The sequence below is a fragment of the Triticum urartu genome, chromosome 3A, assembly GCF_056163025.1.
Source record: "Triticum urartu cultivar PI428250 chromosome 3A, HENAU_Tu73, whole genome shotgun sequence".
Classification (NCBI taxonomy): Eukaryota; Viridiplantae; Streptophyta; class Magnoliopsida; order Poales; family Poaceae; genus Triticum; species Triticum urartu.
In genome coordinates this window covers 64,406,258-64,417,872 of record NC_141875.1, presented here as the reverse complement: position 1 = coordinate 64,417,872, position 11,615 = coordinate 64,406,258, and positions in this window count along the sequence as shown.

The window sequence follows — 11,615 nt, the reverse complement described above, 5'->3', positions numbered from 1 at the left end:
ATTAACCGGAAACTTAGTACATGTGTGAATACATAGACAAACAGAGTGTCACTAGTTTGCCTCTACTTGACTAGCTCACTGAATCAAAGATGGTTAAGTTTCCTAGCCATAGACATGAGTTGTCATTTGATTAACAGGATCACATCATTAGAGAATGATGTGATTGACTTGACCAATTCCGTTAGCTTAGCATGATGATCGTTTAGTTTGTTGCTATTGCTTTCTCCATGACTTATACATGTTCCTATGACTACGAGACCATGCAACTCCTGAATACCGGAAGGACACTTTGTGTGCTACCAAATGTCACAACGTAACTGAGTGATTATTAAGGTGCTCTACAGGTGTGTTCGATGGTGTTTGTTGAGTTGGCATAGATCGAGATTAGAATTTGTCACTCCGATTGTCGGAGAGGTATCTCTGGGCCCTCTCTGTAATGCACATCAATATAAGCCTTGCAAGGAATGTGACTAATGAGTTAGTTGTGGGATGATGCATTACGGAACGAGTAAAGAGACTTGCCGGTAACGAGATTGAACTAGGTATTGAGATACCGACGATCGAATCTCGGGCAAGTAACATATCGATGATAAAGGGAACAACGTATATCGTTATGCGGTTTGACCGATAAAGATCTTCGTAGAATATGTGGGAGCCAATATGAACATCCAGGTTCCGCTATTGGTTATTGACCGGAGACATGTCTCGGTCATGTCTACATAGTTCTCAAACTCGTAAGGTCCGCATGCTTAACGTTCGGTGACGATCGGTATTATGAGTTTATGTGTTTTGATGAACCGAAGGTTAGTCGGAGTCCCGGATGTGATCACGAGCATGACGAGGAGTCTTGAAATGGTCGAGACATAAAGATCGATATATTAGAAGCCTATGTTTGGACATTGCACTGCTAGGGAAAAGGCTAGCAGCAGCGCGGCTTCTAGGTATATCAGTAGCGCGGGGACCGGCGCTACTAATAAGGTGCTACAGCTAACCCGTAGCAGTAGTGCGTGCACACCCGCGCTACTGCTATACAAGTGTAGTAACAGCACGCTTCGTGGAAGCTCGCTACTGCTAATAGCTCTAGCGCGCTTTGCCTGGACGCGCTACTGCTACTGTGGCGCTGTTGCTAACTTTTCTCCACTCGCTACTGCTAATTTTAGTAGTTGTTGTTTTTTCTGCATATTTGTTTTGTATTTGAATAGGCTGTATACAATAATCTTTAGCATATGATACACATACAAATGTAATCATAGCATATACATACAAATAGTCTCATCAAATCATGTCATCATCATAATCATCATCCAACACAAAGTGGTCTCTCGTCATCATCTCGAAAATAGCGGTACAAATCTCGATTACTTGCAACTACATCATCATCAATGATATACGCGAGAAGAGCTATCACTTTGCGTGAACCTAGACTAACTACTGGCTGTCGCTCGGAAACCGGAAACCGGTACACCTGGGCCTGACATTCCGGCCACTCGTCGTATACTCCTGGCGTAGCACTTCTTCGCCATCAATGATCTATACACCTGCATTGTCACATGAGTCGATGATATGCAACATATATAGTTGAGCAACAAAAAGAGACAGACTTGGCAAAAATAGAAGCAACATATCATAAGTATAAATAACAAAGTTCATCGTACCCAAAATGCCCTAACTAGAGTGATCTTCGCTAGTCGAGGAGGACGGTTTAATTACATCACAAATAAAGTTTCGTCGTGCATAATTCAAAGTTTCGTCCTACAGATAATATGGACTAAACGGACACATTGTCATACATTGACAATCACTCCATGTCGTGCCATCCATCCAAGTCAGGGAGATAGTCCCCGAGTTTAGTGAAAGGCTTCAGGTCGAGACGCTGAGCGGCTACGCGTGTTCGGACGTCTTCCCGCGACATTTTTCCTTCCTCGTAGAACATCCCTATTTTTTCGATGACCTCCTTCATGATGATTTGGGCAAGTTCGAGCTGGATGTGATAGAACTCAGCTCGAAGTCGATGATCCTTGATATCTCCTAAGTTCTTTGCCCATTGCATAATATGGGCATCGCCGGATGTAGGTGACATGCGAAGGTTCTGGTGATCCCGTCTGTACTCCAGCATCTGGCGTAGGACATAGAATCCATCATTAAGAGAATCACTCGGTTGCTGGATGCAACAGAAGTTGGTCTTATGGTCGAAGGCGGGCCTGTCGTCCTTTTTCTTCTTGTCCTTGACCTCTCCACCCTGTGCGCCGTAGTAAAACATAGCACTGTCGAGAACAGACTTGATGTGGGTGTAATCCTTTTTGTTCATGTTCTTCGACGAGTCCAAGTAAAGAGTGTGGGAGTATCGAGGGTAGAGGATGATGAGGACGGCGCGCCCGCCCCTGCGCAAAATAAGTACACCTCAAATTAATTAGCCTCCACCGTGCAAATGAATGATTGAAATCAAAGGAAGGATATCCGCGCAGATGACTTACATGGGATGATAAGGCATGAGAATCGCCTCCTTGTCCTTATTGGCGAGCATGAAATTGACGATGTATTCCCTCGCGTATTCATGGTGCTTTGCGCAGACTCCCAAGAAGGCCTCGTGCATGAAGTATAGGTCAGCAACACAGATATGAGGTCTCTGCTCAACCCTGATGAGGTAGTTCATGTGCAAAGCATAAAGGCGGACATACGCAAAATCCAGCTTCTTCAAGTGAAACATGTCGAAGATGTAATCGAATCGAAGGAAGAACTTCTCCGCGGGGAATGTGTCAACGTATGACAATCCCCACGGCACGTTAACCACGTAGAGTGGGTATCCTGGATTTTTTGAGGCAATGAGGCCTTTCTCTATCCGCAGCACATCATCATGAAGTCTCTTAGATCGCTGAATCTGGCCCCTGGCGCTACTTCAGGTAGGATTGGTTGACCGGGGATATGCCATTTCGCCGCACCGGGGATATCTATACGGTCTTGAGCCCAAGGCTACTGAGGCGGCTGGATCATAGAAGTAGCTTTTTTGCCTTTCCTCGGTCTCCTCCTAGACTTCTTTACTACCGGAAGGTTGTCCATAATACATTTATACTCCGGAGGTGGCAATTCAGGACCAACTCATGAGGCTCAAACTCTAAGTAGGCGTCAGTATTGACATACTGTTGAGTGTCATCCTCATCCTCATCCTCATTTATGGCGACGTCACCAGCGACTAATGGCGTAGGCGAGGTGTTGATGTTCATACCTAACTGCGTGCTCGTGGGTGTGCTCCCGGCCACCTCCAGACGAAGCAGACTCTTTGGCCACAACAGGACCCACCCATTGCAACAATCACCAAGTCGCTACGGGGTCGCTTCGTCATCCCCCACTAGTACCAGAGGAGCCAAATTCTCGTGGCTCGGTTTGACACTGGCCACGGAAACCTTGAAGACTTCCGGGGGGATCGGCCGGCTATGGAACAATGGTTCCTTCGGCTCCATTATCGTCACCTTCCCCATGTCCACCTTCTGGTCGCCGATGGTGTACAATATGGTGCACGGGATTTCGTCGGCCGGCAAAGAAAAGTCTGCGACGTGAGACATCCGAAAGGCAACGAAAATGGGAGATTATACATTTATTGAAGAGGGCCGGTGTGACAGATACCATGAGGGCGTCGAGCTCAGCCAAAGACGAAGCACCGCCGAGCACGTCCGGTGCCAGAGCCAGTGAACGAAGCAGGTGCGGAAGCCGGTGCCGGAGCAGGTGCAGGAGCCGATGCGGGAGCAGGTGCAGCTGCAGGTGCTGGTGCAACGCTGGTCGAGATGCTCCTGAGGAAGTCGGCAAGGGGAAAGTCTACTGCATTTTTTCTAGGTTTTCCCTGCTCCAATTGAAAACGGTCGGAACCAAGGTAGTAGACATATCTACAACTACCTGTTTTGCGGCAGCTACCGTTGTTGCGACTGTCTCGGATGATTTCTTTTCAACCGCAATCTCAACCTTCTTGTCGATGATTTCTTCAGTTAACCTCCATCTTTCCTTTCTCTCCTCCGTGGTTTCACAGTAGTACTTCTTCCACGTGACGCCGTCTCCGACACCGTGCACGCGTCCATACGACGGTCGAGTCTCCACCAGGAGTCTTTTCAATATGTTCAACGCCTGGTTGAATGGAGTGTCCCACTTGGGCCTCACCAATGCCTCAGACGGTGAGTCGCTTTCGGCCGCAATCCTGTGATGCTCTCTCTGCAAAAGGCACAAGGATCGTTTACAAATTAATATGACTAACATGCAGTCGAATTGATCAGAAACTAAAATTACCAGTAGTCTCATGAACTCCGTTGTGACCGCGTTCTTCTCGAAAACCTTTTTCACTGGGTCCCAACAGTGCCAGGCCCTGAGGACATCACGCTCCTACGGGACGGTGAACTCCGCCATGGGGTCTGGGATGCCCAGACTCGCGGCTTCCGCGTCCTCCTTGGCCCATATGGACCTCTTCCCGCCGTAACTACGGCTTCCGAGGTGGTGGCACCCAATGTTCTTTTGTTGAAGCCCCTTCATGTACTTCGACTTTTTTATGGCAGCTTCGGCCTCGCAAGCCGCCTTGAATATTTCAAAGTGCTATGCTGTGATTGTCGGATTATCCTTTAAAATCTCGGAGTAGGGTTCCTTTTCATTGATGATCCGATATTTCACCCTTGCTTTCCAGGCGGCCAACGCGTCGCTAAACTTGCTCATGGCATGTTTGTTTATCTTCTTCATTGTCGGGTCCTTATCTGGATCTTTATAATACTTTTCATTCCGGCCCGGGAACAAGAATATCTGGTGCAGCTCCTTTAGGAGGGAGGGCCTCATATTATCTATCTTGTTTAGTTTCTCATCGTTGATGGTGGCGGTTGTCCATATGATGCAGCCTATTTGATTGCCGTAGCACGCGCGCTCTTCCTCGGGCGCGTTTGGCTCAAAATTGCCATCGTCCACCTCCGTCACCACCAGTCTAGTAGTCCTGAGCTTCTTAGGAAGTCGTCGCCTCTTTGCTTTCCGTTCTATACCGGCTCCGCTCCCCGAGGCAGCGCCGGTCTCGATGTTGGTCTGAGTCTCGCCGGTCTCAGTCTCAGCACCGGTCTACGTGTCGGTCTCAGTCCCTGATGCGACCGGTGGGCCTAGCAACAACATCGGTTGATCGTCGGTAAGGCTCAAAAATTTGTCTGCCGCCAGGTAGACATCCTCGCAATCACCAGAACCCTGTCCTTCATCGTTGCTAGCCATGTTTCCTACGATTAAATCTGGTCAATTAATTCTAGACCTAATAAAATGAATAATTACATAAAAAGGCCTATGTTTTGCAGGAACATTGACTCCTTCCCGGTGCGGCAAATCCCGGGCACTCGATATGTCCTAGTTTGTAGCACAAGTCATGCCAAAATTCACGGCAAATTTCGGCATGACCTTTGCTAAAAAGTGGACAAATCGAGAACCTGAAATTTGCCAGAACGGAAATGAATCAACAATTCCGGCAAAACATAGGCCACTCAGCTTCATTCCTTGGAAACAGTGTTCAAATATCCATCTTCTACACCGCAACACATGTCCAAATATACATGAGCAACCACATGTCCAAATATACATGTCCAAATTTCACAAGCTAATTCAAAAACAAAGTATAGAAGAAAATTCATTTAACTACTAATAGAACAAAATTCAGTTAACTTTAGTGCTCTATAATGATGGAAGGAAAAAAATCAGTTAACTACTAATTTCATTCATTTAGGTTATTCATTTAACTTCACCTAATTAACCTACTGTACCACTACTACTAGCAGCACTACTAACCTAATTAACCTAGCAAAACTCTACTTCCCTAGCAAAAAACATGTAATTAACATCTACTAGTACCACTACTGCCCTAACCTAATTAACATCTACTAGTATCACTACATACTACAAGCAGCATCTACCCTAATTAGACCACACTGCCCTAACTAACTTTTGCTGTAAACCAAATTTTTTGCTCTAAACTAATTTTTGCTCTAACATCTACTACTTAACATCTTTTGCTCTAAACTAATTTTTTTGCTATAAACTAACTTTTGCTCTACTAATTTTTGCTCTAAAATGCAGAGAGAGAGGAGTGGTGGGGGAGGGGTGGGGGACTTACATAGAGGGAAGAGACGGTGGCGGGGAGGTGCTCGGCGACAGAGGCATGGGCGGAGAGGGCAGGCTCGGGCATGGGCAGAGGCGGTCCTGGGCGGGCTCTGGCGGCGGTGACGTCGAGGGCGGCGACGGTGAGGTCGAGGGCGGCCACGGGCGGCGGCGGTGAGGATGACGGTGGCCTCGGGGGGAGACGGTGAGGTTGCGGGCGTCCACGCCGGCAGGAGACAGCGGCGAAGTGGGGCGACGAAGAATTGGGGAGATGGCGGCAAGGGCGAGGGATTTGGGGGAGAAGTGGTGCCCGGGGGGAGGGAAACCACTGTTTAAGTGAAACGTAACGGTAGCGCATTCCTGAAAACGCGCTATAGCTAAGTTAGCTACAGCGCATTTCCTGAAACGCGCTACTGCTATTCCTTTCTCCTGTTTTCCCCTTTTTCATTTATTTTTCTTTACATTTTATTTTTTTTCCTTTATCCTTTTTCTATTTCTTTCATTTTCATTAACTTTTCTACTTGTTTTTCATTATATTTTATTTTCGTTAGCAGTAGCGCCTTACACATAAACACGTTGCTACAACAAAATTAGCGGCAGTGCTGTTTCTAAAAGAGTGCTACTACTATGTGTAGCTGATCGTCTTAGTGGTGGGAATTTTTGTAGTAGCGCTTTTACAACGGGACACGCTACTGCTATATATGTATCTGCAGCGTGGTTATTTAGCGCGCGCTACTGATGTCTAGCAGTAGCACCCTTTTTTAACATGCGCTACTGCTAAAGTTCTGTGTATAGGATTTTCCCTAGTAGTGTTGGAAAGGTTCCGAGTGAGTTCGAGCATATACCTGTGTACCGGGGGGTTACTGGAACCCCCGGGGAGTATATGGGCCCTAATAGGCTTTAGTGGAGTGAGAGAGGCAGCCGGGGCAGGCCGCGTGCCCCTCCCCCTCTGGTCCGAATTGGACTAGGAAGGTGGGTGGCGCCCCCCTTTCCTTCCTCCCTCTCTCCCCCTTCCTTCTCTCCTAGTCCAACTAGGGAAGGGGGGAATCCTACTCCCGGATTGAGTAGGACTCCTCCAAGGTGTGCCATAGAGGGACGGCCCTACCCCTCCTCCACTCCTTTATATACGAGGGAAGGGGGCACCCCATAGACACACAAGTTGATCATTGATCTCTTAGCTATGTGCGGTGCCCCCCTCCACCATAATCCACCTTGGTCATATCGTAGCGGTACTTAGGTGAAGCCCTGTTCCAGTAGCATCATCATCATCGTCATCACGTCGTCATGCCGATGAAGCTCTCCCTCGACACTCTGCTGGATCATGAGTTCGTGGGACGTCACCGAGCCGAACGTGTGCAGATCGCGGAGGTGCCTTACTTTCGGTACTAGGATCGGTCGATCGTGAAGACGTATGACTACATCAACCGCGTTGTCATAATGCTTCCGCTTACGGTCTACGAGGGTATGTAGACAACACTCTCCCCACTCGTTGCTATGCATCACCATGATCTTGCGTGTGCATATGATTTTTCTTGAAATTACTGCGTTCCCCAACATTTTGATCCAAGGTGAGCTGGAAAGAATCCGCCTGAATCTGTTGTGCTTGGGTGTCCAAAGCAGCTCCCTCCATAGCCATCCTAGCGTTCTCAGCCGCCAGCTCCTCCTTGGCTTGAGCAATCTCGTCTTGTAGCTTTGCCACATCAACCTTATGATGTTCCTGAGTGTCCGGGGTTACCTCCACCCCCATCAGAGTCGCCAAAGCCTACAACAACTCCGTGAGAACTTGAGCTAGCGGGCACGCAGAGCCGCTAGCACCAGCCGTCGCCGCAGCTGTTGAGTTGGAGGTCATAGCCGCGGGGTTGTTGAGCCAAGCACCGGTTGTGTACCGGCCATGAAGATCGCCACCCCGTTCGGCGGCTCATAGGGGTCCGGTATACTGTCGCCATCGGAACAGCCCCCAAGCCGGTCGTCTTGTAGTTGATACATTGAGTTGGTCTCACCAGTTGACGACTCACCATCAGAGTAGATGGCTGTCTCACCGCCAGACATAGATCCTTCCTCAAGTTCTAACCCATGGATAAAACCAACAAAGGCGTGCTTCACGGCGGGTTGAACTCGGGCGGGTCGTGCATGCTGAGCGTCTCGATGATGTCGGTGCAGGTGTCCGGCTCAGGGCCCAGTTCGCCAATCTTGCCGATGAAGACGTGGATTCCACCGAAGGGGACCCGGTACCCGTACTCAATTGAGTTGGCCTCGGGGCCCCAGCCTGCATCGTTGATGTAGAGCTTGCCGCGATGACTCTTGGTCTTCCGGCTCACACCGTATCCCTTGATCCCTTCGAAGCTTCCCTTCAAGAACTCGAAACCACCGTGCGCTGGCCCCACGGTGGGCGCCAACTGTTGTGGACTTGACATGATAGGTGTCCTAGTGGAAGGACTTAGTCGTGGAGCCATCGCAACTAGGTTAGCTTAAAGGGGTTAAACGGGACAAAGGACACAGAGAGTTTATACTGGTTCAGCCCGTTGCAGTGAAGGTAAAGGCCTACTCTAGTTTGGGATTGTATTGCTTGGGTCTCGATTACCAGGGATCGAATACGCTTGACCTAGTTCTCCATCTCTTGTTTCTTGCCCCTAACTCGCCACCGGGTCGTCCCTTTATATACACAGGTTGATGCCCGGCGGCTTACAGAGTCCCGGTCGCTCATACACAACGTGTCCGTCTCGGTGACTAACTAAACTTTCCTTACAATACAAGTCATTCATATGGCGGTTCATCCTCTTGGGCTTTAAGTCGCCTCTGGGTCTTGGGCCGTCAATGGGCTTGCTATGACCCGCCATCTTCACTGATAAGTCGCCAGTGGTATAACCTGGCCCCTCCTGGGCGGTTCATACCCAGTAGTTATATCCCCAACACCTGCTCTAAAGATGGATCGGTGGATGATGGCGGCAGCGACATCTGAGAGTGCACCGAACCGGTGTGTGCCTCAGACCCGACAATGTGGCTTGGTTGGGGCCTCCGACTTTAGATGTTAGGCTTTGCTGTGAGGTCTATTTGGTATTTGATACATACAATCGACACTTCTTCATCAACTGTATAGGAGTAGCGACAGATGTTGTCAAGATGATGACTTCAGACTTACGATGTATTAATCTGTAAGGTCTATGGGCTCCCCTAGGACGAAACCACTAATTAAGATGCACTTTTCACAAAAGTCACTCACACCTTCCCAGGTTGCGAGAAGTGACGCATTGCATGTGCGCCACTTATCACAACCTGAGAGTTTTTCTTTTTTCGTAGATCTGTTTTTTATGTTTTAAACCGCGCGTGCAAATCACAAACCATCTTCGTCATTGGATTTCTCGCGTCGAGATATTCAAAACTAGCTACCATGTTGATAGTTTTTCACGAACTTTTTTTAACGGAAAAATCAAACAAAAAACTGAACCGGGAGCACGCTTTTTCCTTTTCAAAAGAGACACGACTGTGCCTCTCATAGAACGAAAAAAAATCCCCGTTTCCGAGAGGCACGGCCGTGCCTCTTGCGGAGGAAAAAATGCGTATTATTTTACGTTTTTGCGAGGCATACTTGTGCCTCTCGTGGAAGGAAAAAAAGAAAACACATTTTTTCGTTTACGAGAGGTACGGTCGTGCCTCTCGAGCAAGCAAATCCGTGCCTCTCGCGGAATGTAAAAAACATGTTTTTTCGTTTTTTGAGAGGCACGACCGTGCCTCTCGCATAACTGAAAAAAACATGTTTTTTCCGTTTCCGAGAGGCACGGCCGCGGAAATAAAAAAAGACACCTTTTCCGTTTCCGAGAGGCACGGCCATGCCTCTCACGAAAGAAAAAAAAATCGTGCCTTCTTGTGTAATTTTTTTTATTTTTTGTCCAAAAACTAAGAAAGACCGGTGAAAATCGAAAAGCCAAAAAACCGGGAAAAACGATCTAAAAAGTCTAAAATGTGTGCAGAAAAATAAAAATAAATCAAAATCCAGAGGGAGCGCCCACAATGCGACACATGACGGTGGCTGATAGTGCACTAAGTGGCGCCCTCTCAACTGTTGGGCAACATAGTAGAAATTTTTTTGCCCTATGAACACCCAGGGACAATATGAAGATGCATATAGGGTTTGGATCAACGATCGTTACCGACTCCGGAGGGCAGCGAAAGAAGACGAGTCGGTGTAGACCATACATGGAGTCCGATGACAATCCCGCGAACCGCCCTCGAATGATCCCTCGAACGGAAGACCGAAGGCGCAACCTATCTTCTTTGTTGCAAGCCTACGGTCTTCACAATCCAGCACCGCTTCACCATCCAGAGCTAATCATCGCCGGAGAATTAGAGGGATGAGATTAGAACCACACTAGGCTTCTAATTATGAGGACTAGAGGATCTAGGTCAAGCTCTAATTGATCAATTAGGATCAACTAGAAATAGAACTAGAGGAGGCTCCAAAACTTGTGTATCAAATAGGACCAACACCTCTAGTATATATAGGTTAGGAGGGGAGGAGGGGGGACCACACAAGGGGGGGAGTCCTCCCCCCTTTTGCCGGCCATGTGGAGGGGGAATCCCTCCCCAATTCGGCCTCTCTCCCTCCTTTCCAGTAGGAGAAGGGCCGCCTTCACTACTAGGGAAAACCCTAGTATTAGTGCTGGATATAGTGCTAGCAGTAGCGCGGGTGCCCGAGCTACTGGCTAACTTGTAGCGGTAGCGTTGGTTGAACTGGCGCTACTGCTAGCCCCACCTAGCAGCAGCGTGGGTTGACCAAGCGCTATTGCTAGATATCTGTAAGCCAGCGCTGCTGCTAACCCCGCGCTGCTACTTCTGTCTAACCAGCGCTATTGTTAACATTACTTGTATTTTTTCTGCTGCATATTTGCGTTGTATTTGTACAGTTTTATACATTAGTCTAATCATATCATAAACATACAATATTCTCATCATATCATACACATAATAGTCTCATCATATCATCACATCATCCAACACAAATGATGTTGTCTCTCATCATCATCTCGATATAGCGATACAAGTTGTGTGACATGTCTCGAATACAAGCAACTACATGTTCAACGAGCTCCCCTACTTGGACCTTGGTGGCCCAAGTTGCCTTCCACCACTTGGCATTTTTAGGTCCGTTGATATTAAATTAATTACAAAAGCCCTCCAACACAATTACTAGAGCATATTATATATAATTTCACATCACCGAAAACATTTTCCACATATATATTAATTATTAGTAATACCCAGTATTGCCCAATAAGCTCTGAAACCCTTCCTTTGACCCTGAAAGGTCGGAACACTTCTAGTTTCTCTCAGAGCTATTCCGAATATCAATGAAACAATTTCACAAATAAATTATCAATACTCTTGTCCTACTAACACTCAGCAGATCATGATTACCTTAAGCTTGTGACCCCGTAGGTTCGGTAAATCATAGACATGTACGAAAAATCCTTCGTTCAATGAATGATAGCGGAACCATGGACGTCCATATTGATCACTATGATTAG